We start from the raw sequence: 19,712 nt of genomic DNA on the forward strand, positions 1-19,712 counted from the left end.
TTGTCAGATATGTGGATTGCAACAATTTTCTCTTAGTCTGTAGCTTGTCCTTTTATCTTCTTAACAGAGTCTTTCCACAGAGAAAAAGGTTTTAATTTTAATGAGGTCTGCTTTATCAGTTTTACCTTTTATGGATCATGCTTTTAGTGTCAAGTCTAAGAACTCATTGCCTAGCTCTACACTCCTTTATTACTTTGCTAGTACTGCCATAACACAGTACCATGGACTGGTGGTATAAACAACAGGAATTTATTTATTTATTTACTTACTCACAATTCTAGAGCTAGAAGTTCAAGATTAAGGTGTCAGCAAGATTGGCTTCTTCACAGGATTTCTCCTATGTGTGTCTATGTCCTAATTTCCTCTTCTTATTAGGACACCAGTCATATTGGATTAAGACCCATCCTAATGACCCCATTTAACCTTAATTATCTCTTTAAAGACCTTATCTCCAAAACAGTCACACTGAGATGCTGAAGGTTAGGACTTCAACATGAATTTTGAGGGGGGACACAAAGCCCATAACCACCCCAAAGATTTTTTTTTCTAATTTTTTTCTGAAAGTTTCATAATTTTGCATCTTACATATGAGTCTGTAATATTTTAAGTTCATTTTTGTGTAAAGTGTGAGGTTTAGGTCAAGGTTTTTTGTTTTTCTATTTTGTTTTGTTTTGTTTTGCTTATGGATGTCCAATTTTCCATCCTCATTTGTGGAGAAGCCTAACCCCCCCCCCCGAATTGTTTTTTTGTTTAAAAAAATTTTAAGTTTTAAATAGTCAGTCAGAGAAAGACAAAAATCATATGACTTCACTCATATGAGGACAAAACAGATGAACATAAGGGAAGGGAAACAAAAATAATATAAAAACAGGGAGGGGGACAAAACAGAAGAGTCTTACAAACATGGAGAACAAACTGAGGGTTACGGGAGGGGTTGTGGGAGGGGGGATGGGCTAAATGGGTAAGGGGCATTAAGGAATCTACTCCTGAAATCACTGCTTCACGATATGCTAATTAATTTGGATGTAAATTTTAAAAAAATTAAAAATAAAGTTAAAAAATTTTTTTTAAGTTTATCTATTTATTTTGAGAGAGAGAGCACAAGTAGGGTAGGGGCAGAGAGAGAGGGAGATGAGAATCCCAAGTAGGATCCACACTGTCAGTGCAGAGCCTGATGAAAGTCTCGATGTCATGAACCATGAGATATGACCTGAGCTGAAATCAAGAGTCAGATGCTCAACCAACTATGCCACCTAGGTGCCCCAAATTGTTTTTGCGTTGGGCATATATGTATGAGTCTATTTATGTATTCTCTATTCTGTTCTCTTGATCTATGTGTTTTTCCTTCTTCCAATATTGAATTGCTTTGATTATTGTACTTATATAATAGACTTTATTATCAGGTAGGGTAATTCTTCCCACTTTATTTTTCTTTTTCAGTATTGGTTTAACCAATCTAAACTTGTTCATATCTATAAAAAATAAAATAAAACCTTGCTGGGATTTTGATAGGAATTAGATAAAACCTATAGATCAATTTAAAGAGAATTGACATCTTTACTACATTGAGTCTTCTGACCCATGAATATGGAATGTCCCTGCAATTATTTAAATACTGGCTATCTTTCATCAGCATTTTATAATTTTTAAAAAATTTGATGCTTATTTATTTTTGAGAGAGACAGAGAGAGAGAGACAGAGAAAGACAGACAGAGCATGAGTGGGGGAGGGGCAGAGAGAGAGGGAGACACAGAACCCAAAGTAGGCTCCAGGCTCTGAACTGTCAGCACAGAGCCTGATGTGGGGCTCAAACTCATGGACCATGAGATCATGACCTGAGCCAAAGTCAGACGCTTAACCAACTGAGCCACCCAGGCGCCCCATAATTTTGTAATTTTATAATATAGATCCTGCATATCTTTTGTTAAGTTTTAACCTAATTCTTTAATTATATTTGGAGTTATACTAAATGGTATTGTGTTTTTAATTTCAGTTTCTACATGTTTGTTATTAGTTTATACAAACATATTGATATCTGTGTGTTGATCTTATATCCTATGACCTTGTTGAACTTGTTTATTAGTTCTAGGAGGTTTTGTATTTTTTGTTTGTTTGTTTGTTTTTTATATTTTTAGATTCCTTGGTGTTTTCTATATAAGGGACCATGTCATATGCAAATAGATGTGATTTTTTTTCTTCCTATCTTTTTTTATTTTTTCTTGCCTTATTGCACTGGCTATAACTTCTAGCAGTGAGAACAGACATCCTTGGCTTGTTCCTAATCATAGAGAGAAATATTCAGTCTTTCATTGTTAAGTATGATATTAGCTATAGGTTTTTTGATAGATGTTCTTTATCAAGTTGAAGTAGTTTCCCTCTATTCCCAGTTTGCTGAGAGGTTTTGTTTTTTTTTTTTGTTTTGTTTTGTTTTTTTATCATGAATAGGTGTATTTTGTCAATGCTTTGTCCACATCAATTGATATGATCATATCACTTCTCTTTAACCTGTTGATATGTTGAACTGACTTGTTATTCCAGTGTGTGTGTGTGTGTGTGTGTGTGTGTGTGTGTGTGTGTGTGGTGGGAGGGAGTTTTCCCCATACCAAAAAGCAATTCTCCCACACCAGCTGAGTGTCATACAGTTCATCTCAATTCTTTAAAAAAAATTTTTTTTAACATTTATTTTGAGAGACAGAGCAAGACAGAGCATAAGTGGGGGAGAGTCAGAGAGAGAAGGGGGACACAGAATCCGAAGCAGGCCCCAGGCTCTAAGCTGTCAGCCCAGAGCCGGATGCAGGGCTCAGACTCACGGACCGCGAGATCATGACCTGAGCCGAAGTTGGCTGCTCAACCAATTGAGCCACCCAGGCGCCCCTCAATTCCTTTTTTTAAAAATGTTTATTTATTTTTGAGAGAGAGAGAGAGAGAGAGTGCACATGTGCGTGCCAGTGGGGGAGAGGCAGAGAGAGAGGGAGATAGAGAATCCCAAGCAGGCTCTGCACTATCAGTGCAGAGCCTGACAGGGGGCTTGAACTCACAAACTGTGAGATCATCACCTGAGCCTAAATGAAGAGTTGGATGCTTAACAAACTGAGCCACCCAGATGCCCCTCAACTCAATTCTAACACTATCTGGAGATCATATCAGATTCCACTGGTTAAGTGTTCAGTCCCACAAGATTGCCTTCCACTTCAGATCCAGTCACAAACCCAGGTTGTTAATCTGTGTTTCTGTTTCTGACCAACTGTCTGTAAATCAGTGGTTCCTATGACCCCTCCGTAGGGTTGATTAATTTGTTACAGTGGTTTACGGAACTCAGGAAACCCATTTATGCAATGGATTACTGACTTATTGCAAATTATATTAAAAGATACAAACCAACAGCCAGAAGAGACTTGTTGAGTTTGGAGTCTGGAATGGTGGCATGTGGAAGCCTTTTGTTCACCAACCTGGAAGCTCTCCAAACCTCATCCTTTTGGGTTTTTATGGAGGCTTCGTTACAAAGGCATTATAGGTTAAATCATTGGCTATTGGTGATTGAATTCTCCAACGCTTCTACCTTAGAAGGTAGATCTCTTCTACCCCAGAGATCAGGGAGGTAGAACTGAGTGTTCCAATCCTCTAAGCACATGGTTAGTTTTCCTGACAGCTAGCTCCCACCTTAGGTGCTTTCCAAAAGTTACCTCATTAAGATAACAAAAGTTACCTTTATGACTCTCCTCACAGGAAATTCCGAGGGTTTTAGGAGCTCTGTGCCAGAAACTGGGAGGAAGATCCAATATATATTTCTTATTATAAATTAGGATACCACAATTGCATACCTGTGAGGAGGAGCAAAATACTGACCCAAAATATGACACTTTGTCATGCGGATTATTTTGAGCTTAAGGCAATCCAGACCCAGCAAACTCAAGACAAACTCTTACCTCTCTCTTAACTACCTGAAAGTATTTAGACAGGGGGCCTGGTCAAGAAAGAGAGCTATTACTGGAGAGAATTTTTATCTGAAAGACCTGTCTGTATGGCAGGGCAAACATCTACCAAACATCTGTTCTTATTGTCCTGTAAATTATCCTCCTTCCCTTTGAAGCCCCAGATCCCTATCCCATTCCTTAGCTCAGGATGGCATATAAGCCTCAACTGACCAACTTGTCCCTGGGTCTCATATTTCTTCCTGTATGTATGTAATTAAATTTGTTTTTCTCCTGTGAATACACCTTGCATTGATTTGATTAGTAGACTAACCAAAAGAAACTAGAAGGATAGAATAAAATTTTTTCTTCCCCTATACCTCAAATAAATCCCAGTTGGGCATGGTATATAATTATTTTTAAACACTGCTGGATTTGATTTGCTAATATTTTGTTGAAGATTTTTGCATCTAAATTCATGACAGCTATTGGTTTGTAATGTATCTTCTCCTTTTCATCCTTCAGAGTCTTCTTATGCTTGTTGTTGTGTCATGTCCAGGGTTTTTTAGTTAAGCAAGAAGACTAGGAGAAATGAGGCTATTTCATTTTGGTGGAGTCATAAGTCCCACTCCTTCCTTTTTATAATTGTGTACCATTGTTTATATACTGTAAATTATTTAACCAGTTTGTTAATGAACATTTAGATTCTTTCTAATCATATGCTGTTATGAACAATACTGCAGCAAATAACCTTGTGCATTCAGCATTTCACGCTTACTGGTAAATGTTGCTGTTATAAATTCTCAGAAATGGAGTTTTGGGGTCAAAGGGTATATGTATTTTAAATTTTGGCATTTCCAATTGCTCTCGATAGGGGTTGTACCAATTTATGTTGTTCATTAACTTTACCACAGATGAATGAGACTGCTGTGGGCTCACTAAGAGTGTCATGTTAAGGTTTTTGCCAATCTGTTGGTAAAAAAAAATAGCAGATCAGTGTGTTTTGCACTTTTCTTACTCTGGGTTAATTTGAACATCTCTTCATGCACTTCCTTTGTTGATGAATTATCCATTTTTATCCTTGCCCATTTTAATATTGGGTTGTTTTTCTTTTTGCTTCCCAGAGCTCTTTGCATATCAAGGAATTAGCCCTTTGTCTGTGATATGAGTTACAGAAAAAATTTTTCCCAATATATTGTTTGCTTTTTAAATTTGATTCCACGGGTGCCTGGGTGGCTCAGTCGGTCCAACTTCAGCTCAGGTCATGATCTCGCTGTTCAGAGTTCAAACCCCACATCGGGCTCCATGCTGACAGCTCAGTGGCTGCAACCTATTTCAGATTCTGTCTGTCTGTCTGTCTGTCTGTCTGTCTCTCTCTCTCTCTCTTTCTGCCCCTCCCCCATCTGTGCTCGCTCGCTCTCTCTCCCTCCCTCTCAAAAATAGATAAACATTCAAAAAAATTAAAAAAAAAATTGATTCTGGTATTTTTGCCATGTAGAAGTCTTTTTCCCTTTCTTTCTCCCCCCTCATCTTTCTTTCTTTCTTCTTTTCTTTTTCTTTCTTTCTTTCTTTCTTTCTTTCTTTCTTTCTTTCTTTCTTTTTATGTCTGCTGTCAAATTTCTTTGGAATTTTAGTCATGATTAGAGAAGACTTTTTCATGCCAACGAAATAAAGGAATTTATGTTTTCTCCTAGTATCTTTATTTTTTAACTTAAATTTTGATTCATGTTGAAATTATCTTGAAGAAGAGAGTGAAGAATGGATCTTTTTTTTTCCCCCACGTGGGCTACCTTGCTGTCCCATCAACTCTCTTGAAATAGTCTCTTTTTTCTCCTCTTGTGTGAGATGCCACCATTATCATATACTTAATTCCTTGTATTTTGGGTGTATTCTGGACTTTCTCTTCTGTCCAAGTAGTTACTCCCTATCTATTCATGTGACGTAGCTGCACTGTCTTGTTGTGGTTATGTAATAAGTTTGAATGTCTGATGCAGCTGGTTTTTCTCATTCTATTTTTCAGAGTTTTACCAGATATTCCTATTTGCTTATTTTTATTTTCTTCTTTTCTTTTTAGAGAGAGAGACCACGAGTGGGAGAGGGGCAGAGGGAGAGAGAGAGAGAGAGAGAGAAAGAGAGAGAGAGAATCTTAAGCAGGCTCCATGCTCAGCACAGAGCCTGACATGGGGCTCGATACCACGGCCCTGGAATCGTGACCTAAGCCAAAATAGGAGTTGGAAGCTCCTATTTGTTTATTTTTCCTATGGAATTTAGAATCACCTTGTTTAGTTTTTAAAAATAACTTTGTTGGTATTTCTAGTGGCATTAGGATAAATGTAAATGTAGTAAAAATGACATCTTCGTGTTATTGAGTCATTTTATATAAGAACATGTTTTTCTATTCAAATCTTTGATGTTCTTTGCTTAAATAGATAGATGATATAGATATATATTTTAAGTTTATTTATTTGTTATTTTGAGAGAGAGAGAGAGAGAGAGAGAGAGAGAGAGAGAGAGAGAGAGGATGCAAATGGGGAGGGGGCAGAGAGGGAGAGAGAGAGAATCCCAAGCAGTCTCTGCACTGTCAGCATGGAGCCTGATGCAGGGCTCAAACTCATGAACCGTGAGAGTATGACCTGAGCTGACGTTGGGTGCTTAACCAACAGAGCCACGCAGGTGCCCCTGCTAACATATCTTTTTAATGTTTATTTATTTTGAGAGAGAGAGAGAGAGAGAGAGAGAGAGGGAGCACATGAGCAGGGGAAGGGCAGAAAGAGAGAGGGAGAGAGAGAATCCCAAGTAGGCTCCATGCTGTAAGCATGGAGCCTGATGTGGGGCTTGATTTTATGAACTGTGAGATCATGACCTGAGCTGAAATCAAGATTTGGACACTTAACTGACTGAGCCACCCTGGTGCTCCTCTTTGGTAATATTTTAACATTTTCTGCATATAGGTCTTTTGTAAAGAAATGATTAAATAATTCCTAGGTATTTTATAAAGAAATTATTAAATCTCTTTACAAAATGAATCCTTTTCCATCTTTTTTGTTGCTATTATAAATAGGATATTTTTTTCCACTAGGTCTTCTACCTGGTTGATGTTTGCATATATGAAAGCAGTGGCTGTTTATTATTTCTTTACCATATTATTCTGCAGAATTCTTTTATTGTTTGCAACAGTTTCTCAGTTCATTCTCTTGGTGTTTCCAACTACATACTCCTTTTCTTCAAATAGTGATAGGTTTATTTCCCTCTTTTCCAATTTATACCTAATAAGATGGCCTAATAAAAAGATACCTCGGTTCTCTACCTTTGTAATTCACCTAGGAAAGAGATATCTCAAAAATTTAACGGTAATGAAACATACAAAATGCAGAGTCAAGATAAGGAACTCAGGTGTCTGGAATCCCAGTCCAGGTTCATTTACAGTTTACTGTTCAGCCTCCCAAGTGAAGGCCCTGTCTGCCTTATCATAAGTGTTACTTCTCAAATAGCCAGCTCAGAACTGCCTCTCAAAACCCAGCCATGATTTGTCCAGATTGGGCTGAACCAATTTAAGTAAAACTCTAATTTAGTAGGGAAGGGATGAGAGGAAGGGTTAAAATGCTGGCTTTCTTGCTTTTGCATGGTGGCTTCTGTCTGAATTTTTTTTTTTTTAAGTTTATTTATCTTTGGTAGAGAGGGTGAGACAGAGCATGAGCAGGGGAGGGGCAGAGAGAGAGGGAGACAGAGAATCCGAAGCAGGCTCCAGGCTCTGAGCTGTCAGCACAGAGCCCGATACGGGGCTCAAACTTAACAAATCGTGAGATCGTGACCTGAGCCAAAGTCAGATGCTTAACTGACTGAGCCACCCAGGTGCCCACTGCCTGAATCTTTACAGTAGAACTTGCCCCACTTTCCAGGGCATCAAGAGCTAGGAAAATCCAACAGAAAGATCCAGAACTTTTGCTGCAATATATGGCCAAGGTATATTGTTAAATAAAATGTTTTTGTTACAAAACAATATACCTGGGGCACCTGGATGGCTCAGTCTGTTAGGTGTACAACTCTCGATTTTCACTCAGGTCATGATCCCAGGGTCATGGGATCAAGCCCTGCATCAGGCTCTGTGCTGAGCATGGAGCCTGCTCAAGATTCTCTCTTCCTCTGTCCCTCTCCCCTGCTTGCTCATGTGCTCTAAGATAAAAACAAAACAAAACAATGTACCAAATGTGCCTGTTTTGATTTTTTTTAAGTATGTGCATAGAGAAAGAGATCTAGGGGAATAGTCACTATGAGTATGTTAACAGCAGTTATTTCTAGAAGTTGAGGCTATGAAGAATATTTATTTTCCAAGTTATTTGTGTGTAATGTCAGGCTTCTTTATGACAACCAGGTATTGATTTTGTCATTTAATAAAAGGGGTAAGGGTGCCTGGATGACTCAGTCAGTTAAGCATCCGACTTCAGCTCGGGTCATGATCTCATGGTTCGTGAGTTCATGCCCTGCATCAGGCTCTCTGTTGTCAGCACAGAGGCTGCTTCAGATCCTCTGTCCTCCCTCTCTCTGCCCCTCCCCTGCTGCTGTTCTCTCTCAAAAATAAATAAACATTAAAATTTTTTTTAAATAAAAAAATGGATAACTCTAATACATACTAGAATGTTTGCTAATGAAATGATATGATGTCTGGGTTTTGCTTCAAAATAATTTGGGAGCAGGGTGCCTGGATGGCTCAGTCAGTAGAACATGCAACTCTCAATCTCAGGGTTGTGTCCCTGAGATCAAGAACTCATGAGTTCAAGCTCCATGTTGGGCATGGGGCCTACTGTATAAATAGATGATAGATAGATAGTTAGATAGGTAGATAGATAGATAGATAGATAGATAGATAGATAGATAGAAGGTGGATGTTGGCAGAGATGAAACTAGACTGTCCATAAGTTGGTAATCTTTGGAGTTGGGTGATGGGCACATGGGACTTTGTTAAATGATTTCTTCTACTTTTGTATATGTCTCAAATTTTCCACAATAAAAAGTTTTTAAAAAGAGATCATTTTATAGACACAGATGTAAAGAGATATCCGTCTGTGTTGTAGTTTTTTAAAATTTACAGAAATGTGTGTATAATGTTTTATCTGTGTGCCATGATACTTATATATTTATGTGAGTTGGTATATGTGGGGAAAAATCTGGAAGACTCAAGTAATAATAACAAGCACATATACTGAACACTTGAGTGTGTCAGCAGCATCTTAAGTATAGACACCTCTAGTTTCTTTTTTAAAATAATATATTTAAAGCCACCAGCTGTAGGTCTTTTGGAATTTAAGTATTCACTAGCTCTATAAATTCTTTGACATACCATCCATTAAGAGGTCATTTCTACATCCTTTCTTTTTGAGCCTGGGTGGACTTGAGTACAGCAGGAATGATTCAAGGTGATTTCAGAGGCTGGGTCACCAAAGACCCTATAGCTGCTGTCTTATTGCCTGAAACACTTGCTGTTGGCATCGTGAGCCACTATGTAAGAAGGTGATTACACTAAGTCTGCCATGTTATAAGGAAGCCCAAGCCACATAGAGGAGCCACGTGTAGGTGCTGTGGTCAACAGCCCCTAGTGAGTTCAGCCTTTGAGTCATGCCAGCCTAGGTGCCAGACATGTGAGGAGAGAAGCCTTCAGATGATTTCAGCCTCTGCCGATTGAGTCACCTCCAACATTTAGAGTCTCCTTGATAAGTAAGGCCCTAAACATTGTGGCACAGAGAGAAATCATCCCCACTGTGCCCTGTATGAATTCCTGATCCTTAAAATCTGTGAGCATATGTCATTAAGTGGGAAGCTTTGTTATACAGCAATAGAAAACTGGAACATCCAGACTTTCCATTATGTGAGATTATTACATTTGGTTCTTAGGGTTTAAGTTACTATAAAGATTTTTTTTTCTTAGTTCCAGTTAATCACATCTAACTTATACATACTTGTAATCTTGTTTAAATATATTTTTAAGTTAGCCTATTCTTTTTCTTTAGATATGTCTTTAAAGAGGAAAACCTTTTTTCTAACACACATTAGAAATAATTGCCACTAAAATTTAAAATCATGCTCTTTCACATATCATCTGAAATCATCTTGTGACCCACCAGTGATACGGCCTACTTTCTAGGAATCCCTGCACTAAGCTTTTCTTCTGATCACAAGGCTTCCTTCTAGCCTTTACATTTGAGAATTTATGAAGTTCCCTTTCCCAGGTTGGTGCCTCATGTTTCCCCAGGGGGCCCCTGCTCTCTGGAGGAGTTCACACACTTCATTCCTGTGCAGTGCAGGGGACAGGTAACATTCATGGGAGGTGACCCATGTCAGGAGCTGGGAAGGGACTGAGATTTGACCCTACGTACAAGCTGAGAAGTTAGGTGCTGGCTGAAGACAGGCTCCTGGGGCAAAGACAGGAACAGAGAGAGAGAGGGTGTAGCCAGAATGTCAGGCTTCCACTGATTCCCCATGTCTCCTAAGTCCCAAGGAGGTGATACAGATAGGCCTGTGCACACAATGACTTGTGTTTATAGGAGAAGAACATTGAGCTTGGAGAATGTACTGCTTTTACAGTGAGCAGTAACAGGCCTGCACTTTGTTGGAGAGAAAGACATCACTTCATCCTTCAAGGTTGCTTGCCTTCAACTCAACCCTGAAAATGGCCTGGATAAAGGGCAATCAGGGCCTGCATTCTTGGCATATCCAGTAAGAACATGCATGAGTGCTCAGGGCTCATGGTAGATTCCCTCTTCCAGCAAATCACACCTATGGATATCCCAATAACAAGCCCCATGACTCTGATCAGATAGGTTAGGAGGTGCTATGAGGTCTCAGAGCTGAAACTCCACCATTCTTTCTCCAATTCTGAAACCATAGCATAAGGTCAGTGAGTTGTGGGGGCAGGGGAGGGTAATTATAGTGTTCAGCTTGATTCATAATCAGTAATAATAAAATCAGTTATAATAAAAGGTTAAAGATTCACTCTATTTAGGTATTTGACTTTTATTAGTAAAATAACCCAAATGTTACCTGGGTTTGCCAGTTTGTATGTTTCAGGGAATTCACACTAACGCCTTGAATCAATTAGCTATTGCTATAGTAATGTCACACAACATCAACCTCAAACACCTGGTGGCATATGATATTTGGCTTTTAGTTTTTAGTTTCCTGGTCAGCTGGACATCTCTCTTTCACTCAAAAAGTTGGCTTGGGTGGCTCTACTCCCATGTGTCACTCATTCTAGAACCAGAGGGCTAACTGGAACATATTTCTCCCTTGGTAAGGACTAAATTGCAAGAGAGCATGCCCATCTACCCAAATATATTTTAAGCCCATTAGCCAAAGGGAGTGTAATGGCCAAGCCCAAAGTCAAAGTGGTGAGGAAGTAAAGTCCACCCATGGAGGTGGAGGGAAAGGGAGGAGATATTCCTGACAGCAATCTAATCTATCATCTATCAAAAGCCTATGGTTCCTCTTGTCATTTTTTATTCACATGGGACCTCAAGCCCTCTTTGCAAAGCCTTCCCCATATTCTCCCTTCAACCCCAAAGTATCAAAATACAATTAAGCCTCAAATGATAAACATTCACACAGTAGGTTCCTCCCCCACATTCCAGAACAGGGCTTTAAGGAAACTTAACATTCACTTTTCTCAATTAACCAACATTTCTTCCCAGTAATAAAAAAGAAATAAAACATTGGTGCCAAGTTTATGTTTCTAAGCTCCCTTCTCTGCCCACCAGGCTGGGGCCTGTTCTTGGAGGAATTGACAAATAACACCAGTGCTTTATGTTGAAGCTTTTACACACACACACAAGGCCTTCTGTTTGAGAGGAGATACACATTGTGCAATTCCTCATAAAGAATGGATCTGTTCTAGTTTTTATGGCTATTTAAAGTTATAAAAGGTAATACATTAATTTAGAAATAATTCATAAAAGAGAGAGAGAATAAGAGTCAGAACAGTGCTAATGTGTCCAGTTTCTTTGCTGCCTCATGTAGTTAGAACATACCTAGGGTCTGGGTTTTATGAAGAAGTTAAATAATAAGTTCCTGACTCAGAGTGTTCTGTTATGGCAACACTTTTTCCTTAAAGCTCTTTTCCCCCTTTATCCCTGGTGTGTGTGTGTGTGTGTGTGTGTGTGTGTGTGTGTGTGTGTGTGTTCCCCAGAAGGTATTTCCTATATGCTTAAGTCCTAGCTATTGGCAGTCATCTCTATGTGGCCACTCCTCTGTTGTCCCAGCCCCTGACTGTGAGCATTTGTTGCCTGGGAGGCTACTTGAAAGCTCCTCACTCTTTTCCATTGCTAGGGATATTTGTATTAGTTAAAGATTCTTTGTTGGAAATTATAGAAACCCAGCTCTAACTAGTTTGAGCACAAAAGGGGATTTATTGGCTCACATAACCAAACTATGGACAGCACAGGGTAGAACTGATCCTAGTGGATTCAGATATCCAAATGCTGTCAGGCTCTTCTCTGTTTTACTTTTCTCTGCTGCTCTTTGCCTGTTGGGGCCATTCTTACTTATCACAGATGGTCTTTTTCCCCAGAGAGGGGAATGTGGCCTCTAGCAACTCTAGAAGCCTTTCAGCTTCAGCAACTCCTGAAGAGAGCAACTCCTGAAGGGAGAAAAACTCTCCCTTAGCTCTGGTGGGTGAAATTCCAGGAGATGTCTCTAACTGGCCTAATTTGAGTCACATGCTCATGGCAACCATCAGGACTTCATTTCCAGAATAAAGGTGGGAAGCACTGGCATGGCCATTGGGGAAACCATTGGGAACCATGAAACCTCTTTAGTTTACTTGAACTATAGTGCTCCTTATGAGAACTAAGAAGTTGGTACTAGGCCCTTTTCCCGGTCTGTACCTTAGGAGGCCCATCTATACACTGGCAGGGGGTGGGGTGATCTGGGAGACTTCCCATATGGATGTCCTGTGATCCCATTATAAAATAACACAATATTCTGGGAGGGAGTTCCCTCTCACACTCTCTTTGGGGGCCCTCTGGATTTGGTCTCTGTGGGTTACTGGGTGGGGCAGGTTCAATGCCACCAGGGTAGCTGTCCTGCTACATGAAACTGGATTGGACAGCAGTTGCCCACCTATTTGGGGCAGTAGGGCTGGGAAATATGGTTGCCCACTGTCCCTGGGCCCCTGGGAGGGCTGGTTCCTGGCTAGCTTCACCGCAATTGTGACTGCTTAAAGCTTGGGGCATTTTGACCTTAACATGAGGGTTGGAACTCACAGCCTTGCGTTCTAGAGCTGCCTCTGCCATGCCATCAATTAATTCCCTTCTATTATCCCCTTGCCTCTTCAAGTTCTCTTCAGGTATATCTCTACTCACCTAGAAGCTTTAGTGAGTAATGTCGAATTTTCTGAAAATTGGTCCTCTGTCAAAAGATTGGCATCTAACTGTACATTTATTTTAAAGTAAATGAAAATGTTTGAGGTACATATGCATCATATATTATTAATTAATTAATCCATATTTGGACTAATATATATATTAAAAATTTTTAATGTTTATTTTTAAGAGAGACAGAGCATGAGTGGGAGAGGGGCAGAGAGAAGGAGACACAGAATCTGAAGCAGGCTCCAGGCTCTGAGCTGTCAGCACAAACCCTGAGGTGGGCTCAAACCCATGAACCATGAGATCATGACCTGAGATGAAGTCAGACACTCAACTAACTGAGCCACCCAAGCATCCCTGGACTAATATATTTTTTTAAATGTTTATTTATTTTTGAGAGAGAGAAAGAGAGCATGAGCAGGGGAGGGGCAGAGAGAGAGGGGGACAGAGGATTAGAAGCAGGCTCTGTGCTGACAGCAGATAGCCCAATGTGGGGCCCAAACTCATGAACTGCGAGATCATGACCTGAGGTGAAGTCGGATGCTTAACCTGAGCCACACAGGTACCCCTGGACTAATATTTTTGATGCACTGATCAAATATCTGTCTGGATAGCATGAGATTAAGGGGCTTCTTCCATATTTGCTTATTGTCTATCATCACCCAATATGACATTTAAAAACTATTATATGGATGATGTCTTAGGGTTTGCTCAGTTGCAGACCTTAGGGCAAGAATTTGAGACCAAATAGTTAATTTAGAGGATGATCCCAAGAAACATTGTTAGTAGGGTGAGCAAGGCAGCAAAGGAGAGGATGCCAATAAATTATGTGTGACTATGTAATTTAATTTACCACTGTGGGTAACTGGAGCTGATCCCACTGGGGAACTCTGGGAGACAAGAACACCCTTCTGAGTTGTACAATGGGTGAGGACACTGGGGTAGCCATCAATTTCCCATCTGTAATTGGTCGAAAGATATTTCTGTGGGCATCATTGCTAGTAATTCTGCATTGTCTAATGCATGGGCCAAACATGATCCTGTGGCTGAGTCTTTCGGGTCATAGCTGTAGTAACCATCTTGGAGCATGGAAGTGAGTGCTGAGGAGATATGGGAGGGCTCTAGCTTTTGGCTACAGATGGGTCTTCCTTTCCCTAAGCCATGATTTCCATTGAATCAGTGGGGAGGGGAGGGTGGTCCACATATGGGTCCACATGCTATTCCCCAACTTCTTGAGTAGCTGTCCTAGAGTGCAGCACAAGGATCCATGTGTGGAGTAGCTGACACCTAGATATAACCTTGAGTTCTATCTTGAGTTGAGGAAGGGATGGGGGCCAAAGAAAGATGAGTTTTTAACTCAAAAGATACTAAATACCTACATGAGATTGTTTTCAACTGGCAGAGACTAAGTCACTGCTACTAATCAGGTTTATATTTTTCTCTCTCAATAATAGATAATAATAATAGATATTAAGTCACTTATAAAAAGTAACCTATATATTTTTTTTGTGTGTGCCTATGAGTTGTAGAGGGTAGACTTCAATCCTCCCATAAATACAGTCCCCATGAAGGCAGGGCCTTTACCTGCTTTGGTCTTCACCATATTCATAGTCCATGGCATTGTGCTCAGCACATAAAAATGCTGATGAAATATTTGTTGCATGAATATATACTCTATACTTCCCTACCAGTGTCCTCTTCCCTTCTGAGATCCAAGCCATTTCATTTCAATTAGTTTATCGCTTCACCCAGAACTGGGCAGGAGTGCTGGTATTTTCTCTCGGACAATTAAGCTCTTTAGTAGAGAGCCAGGGTGTGAGGGGATGCTCTCTGCACCCCATGCAAGCATAGTGGGACTTCTAGAGAATAGTGAGGCTGCCAGAGCACTGGTTGGTAACTGAAGGACTATTTTGTGTCCCTTCAATTTAATGCCCTCTTAATTGATATAAATAATGGCTCAGTTGTCACTTGCTGCCACTACATTTCTGTCTCTAAAGCTCATTATGATCAGGGATGAACAGCCCTCCTCCATCCTCTATGTCCCCATAGTCATAGAGTAGAGCTCCATGGATCCCAGGCCCAGCACTGCCCCTTTCTAGTTGGATGAACTTGGACAAGTTGTGTTCCCTCTCTGAGCCTTGGATTCTTTATCTGGATAGGGCAGCAGCCTTGAGGATGGTCCTAGGCTCTTCCCTTTACATAGCCTCTCATCATGATGCAAATATGTGACTCTTCAACATTGAGGTCACACACCTCTTCACCAGCAGGGATCCCCTTAATGATATGGGTCTGAAGTCAGCCAGATCCTAATCCTGGATTCATATTTACCACCTCTTCCTAGCTGTGTGGCTTTAGACAAGTCACAACTTCTATGAGCTGCATTCTTTTTTTCCAATTAAAACACACACACACACACACACACACACACACACACACACACACACATCCTCAGATGCCAGGCACTATCCTAAGACTGCTGAGGTCAAATCCTGGATCTGCTACTTGGTAACTATATGACCTTGGGCAAGTCTCTTAACCTCTTTGCTCTCAGTTTCCTCATCTGTTAGGTGGGAGTAATAATAATAACAACATTTTCCTCCAGGGATGCTGTAAGGAGTAAGTGAGTTAATACATATGAAGCACTTAGAACTGTGCCAGGAACATAGCAAATGCTGATAAATGTTTGCTGTTATTATGGCTACTCATCTCACTGAAACTTTATGACCCACTCTAGGAAGAGGTCTGACTTTCCCCACTCTAAATTGAGGGTAATAATACTCACAGCATAGGTAGTTATGATTATGAAAAGTAACATAGGCAAAATAACACTAGGTCATATTTATCAAGTACTATGATGAACCAGATATTATGCTGTATGAGTCAGAAATGTGCTTGGCAGCAAGAAGCAGAAATTGAAAGTAACAGTGGCACAAATATATAAAGCTTCATTTATGTCACATGAGAAGTCTGGAGGAATCCAGACTCTTTCTGTCTTTCTGCTTTACCATTCTTATCAAGTTAATCTTTGTTCTCAGGATTTCAAGATGGCTGCTATGCCTCTGTGCATCACATCTGCGTTACAGACAGAACACGGGGGGAAGTACAAAAGGCTGAAGGAGGCGAGTTGTCTGTCTCTAAAAACAAAACAAAACAAAACAAAACAAAACAAAACACCCCAAAAAGACCTTTTCTGGAGGTACATTTATTATGATGAGCACTAAGTAATGTATAGAACTGTTGAATATTATATTGTATACTTGAAACTAATATAATATTCCATGTTAATGACATTTAAATTAAAAAAACACTTATCTGGTAAGTAACACCCAGCAAATAACTTAAAAAAATTTTTTTTAATCTTTATTTATTTTTGAGAGAGAGAGAGAGAGAGACAGAGAGTGAGCAGGAGAGGAACAGAGAAAGAAGGAGACAAAGAATCCAAAGTCAGCTCCAGGCTCTGAGCTGTCAGCACAGAGCCTGACATGGGGCTCGAACCCACGAACTGCGAGATTATGAGCTGAGCCGAAGTCAGAAGCTTAACCGACTGAGCCACCCAGGTGCCACCCAGCAAATAACTTTTTTAAAAAAATGTTTATTTATTGGGACACCTGGGTGGCTCAGTCAGTTGGGTGTCCAGCTCTTGAAATCAGCTCAGGTCATGATCTTACAGTTCATGAGTTCGAGTCCCACATCAGGCTCTGTGCTGACAGTGCAGAGCCTGCTTGGAATTCTCTCTCTCTCTCTCTGCCCCTCTCCTGTGTGCTCTCTCTCTCCTTCTCTTTCTCAAAATAAATAAACTTTTAAAAATGTTCATTTTCAATGTGAGAGCCAGTGAGCAAGTGGGGGAGGGGCAGAGAGAGAGAGGGAGAGAGAGAACCCCAAGTAGGCTCTGTGCTGTCAGCTCAGAGCCCAACTCAGGGCTCAGTCTCACGAATGGTGAAATCATGACCTGAGCCGAAATCAGGAGTCAGACACTTAAACAACTGAACAACCCAGGCATCCCTATACCCAGCAACTGTCACTTCATGTGAACTACCTTCACGGTGAGGTAGGCTGTAAACAATTGGGGGTAGCCAAATCACAATAACTGTCACATATACATTTTTCTGTTTAATTCCCAACAAAGAGACTGGAAACATTAAGATTTGTTTTAAAAAGATGAGTAAAGTAAACTGAGGCCAGGAGAGGCAAGGGACAAACCCAAGGATACGTAATTCACAAGTGGAAGAGTTAGGCGTCAAACCCAGGTCTATCTGGCTGGAAGGTCTGAGCTCTTCACTATGTGATACCATGAAGTGTCTACTCAGTAGGTACTGAGATTTTTTTTTTTTTAATTTTTTTTCAACGTTTATTTATTTCTGGGACAGAGAGAGACAGAGCATGAACGGGGGAGGGGCAGAGAGAGAGGGAGACACAGAATCGGAAACAGGCTCCAGGCTCCGAGCCATCAGCCCAGAGCCATCAGCCCAGAGCCTGACGCGGGGCTCGAACTCACAGACTGCGAGATTGTGACCTGGCCGAAGTCCGACGGTTAACCGACTGTGCCACCAGGTGCCCCGGTACTGAGATATTATTTCCCTTCCACTCCTGGCCCTCTGATGAGGTTCCATTAACTTTGGGCATTTGAGGCTAAACCTTTGCACCCCTTTCCCTGCAGCAGAAGTGTGGGCAGGCTGGACTCCATGGAAAAACATGGTGGCTATGCCCAAGGCTTCCTTGCTATTCAGGCTCTATGACCTGAGTGGGATAGATGGAACTGTTATGTGTGTGTAGGACAGAGGTAGGACAGGTAGGCATCCTTATTTGATGACAGTGTAAGCTCTGGCAGAGCATTTTGAAATAATGTGGTCAAAAGGTTTCTTTTTTTATTTAAAAAATTTTTTTTTTCAACGTTTATTTATTTTTGGGACAGAGAGAGACAGAGCATGAACGGGGGAGGGGCAGAGAGAGACGGAGACACAGAATCGGAAACAGGCTCCAGGCTCTGAGCCATCAGCCCAGAGCCTGACGTGGGGCTCGAACTCACGGACCACAAGATCGTGACCTGGCTGAAGTTGGACGCTTAACCGACTGCGCCACCCAGGTGCCCCAAAAGGTTTCAAAACAGCAGTCTGAAGACTAAATGGATGTAATTTTTTTGTCCCACACAGTATTTTTTTTAATTCAAATGAATTCATCACATTTTAACATTGGGGAACTTCATATTATAACCTATGTTTCCAGCCTCTCCAAGGGAAAAAAAAAATCAGACAATCCAGCCATGCTGGGCCCAGATTCCACATGGTGATACCCCATTAGATGGGTGTGTGCCCACCCACCACCACAGCCTTCCCCTAACTGGCCTGCTTCCCTTGTTAGTTATTTGCCCGGTTCCCATGAGCTTCTGAGTTTGTTTCCCCTTTACTGAAACGTTGGAAAGACTGAGACTTAGAGGGGGAAGTGGTTAGAGTTGTCTAAGCTCATATAGCCAAGAAATGGCCAATTTCAAACTGGGCCACTGTGACTCCCAGTCCAGTGCTCCTCCTATATGACACCTCCTTCTGCTGCTGTTTACAAATTTATTCCTCTGGATGGAAGCCATTGCAGTGGAAGATGCAGTGGAAGGAGCCAATTCAGAAGTGTAAGAGTGGGGAAGCTAGGCTTCTGCTTGGCTGAGGATATAGTTTCCCTTTTTTGGGTCCCTGCTTTCTCATCTATAAAATAAGGATAATAACAATCCAACTCTCTGAGGTGTGGGAAGGCTTTGGGAATTGTATGGAGCTAGGAAAGGTTATTGAACATTATTGCTGTTTTTTAAAATTTTTCAATGTTTATTTTTGAGAGAGAGCAAGAGAGAGCGAGAGTGAGCATGAGCAGGGAGGGGCAGATAGAGGGGGAAACACAGAATCTGAAGCAGGATCCAGGCTCTGAGCTGTCAGCACAGAGCCCAACACAGGGCTAGAACTCACAAACTGCAAGATTATGACCTGAGCCAAAGACAGATAGCTTAACCAACCCAGCCACCCATGCGCCCCATTATTGCTGTTTTGATTGTCCGTTGCTATGTAAAAAAGCACCCCTAAACTAATAGTTTAAGACAACCATTTTATTTGTTCATGATTGTGCAATTTAGGCTGGACTCAAGTAGGTGGTTTTTCTACACTTCTTGCTGGTGATCATTCCGGTGGTTGTATTCAGCTGGCAAGTTGGTGGATGGCTAGGATTCTGACTCTTCATTTGGTCTCTAGACATTCTTCTTACATGGTTGTTCAGGACCCCCAGGAATGAGCATTCCAAGAGGATAAGCCAGTGTGTAAGCATCTATTAAGTCTCTGCTTGCATCATACTTGCTAATGTCCCATTGGCCAAAGCTGGTCACATGGCCAAGCCCAGTGTCAGTGTGGGAAAAGACTACATAAGAATGACTATTGGGAAGTGTGGCTCATTGGGGGCCTTAAAGTAATGG

This window comes from Puma concolor, chromosome A3 (assembly GCF_028749965.1).
Source record: "Puma concolor isolate L17-30 chromosome A3, mPumCon1.1.hap2, whole genome shotgun sequence".
NCBI classification, from domain to species: Eukaryota; Metazoa; Chordata; class Mammalia; order Carnivora; family Felidae; genus Puma; species Puma concolor.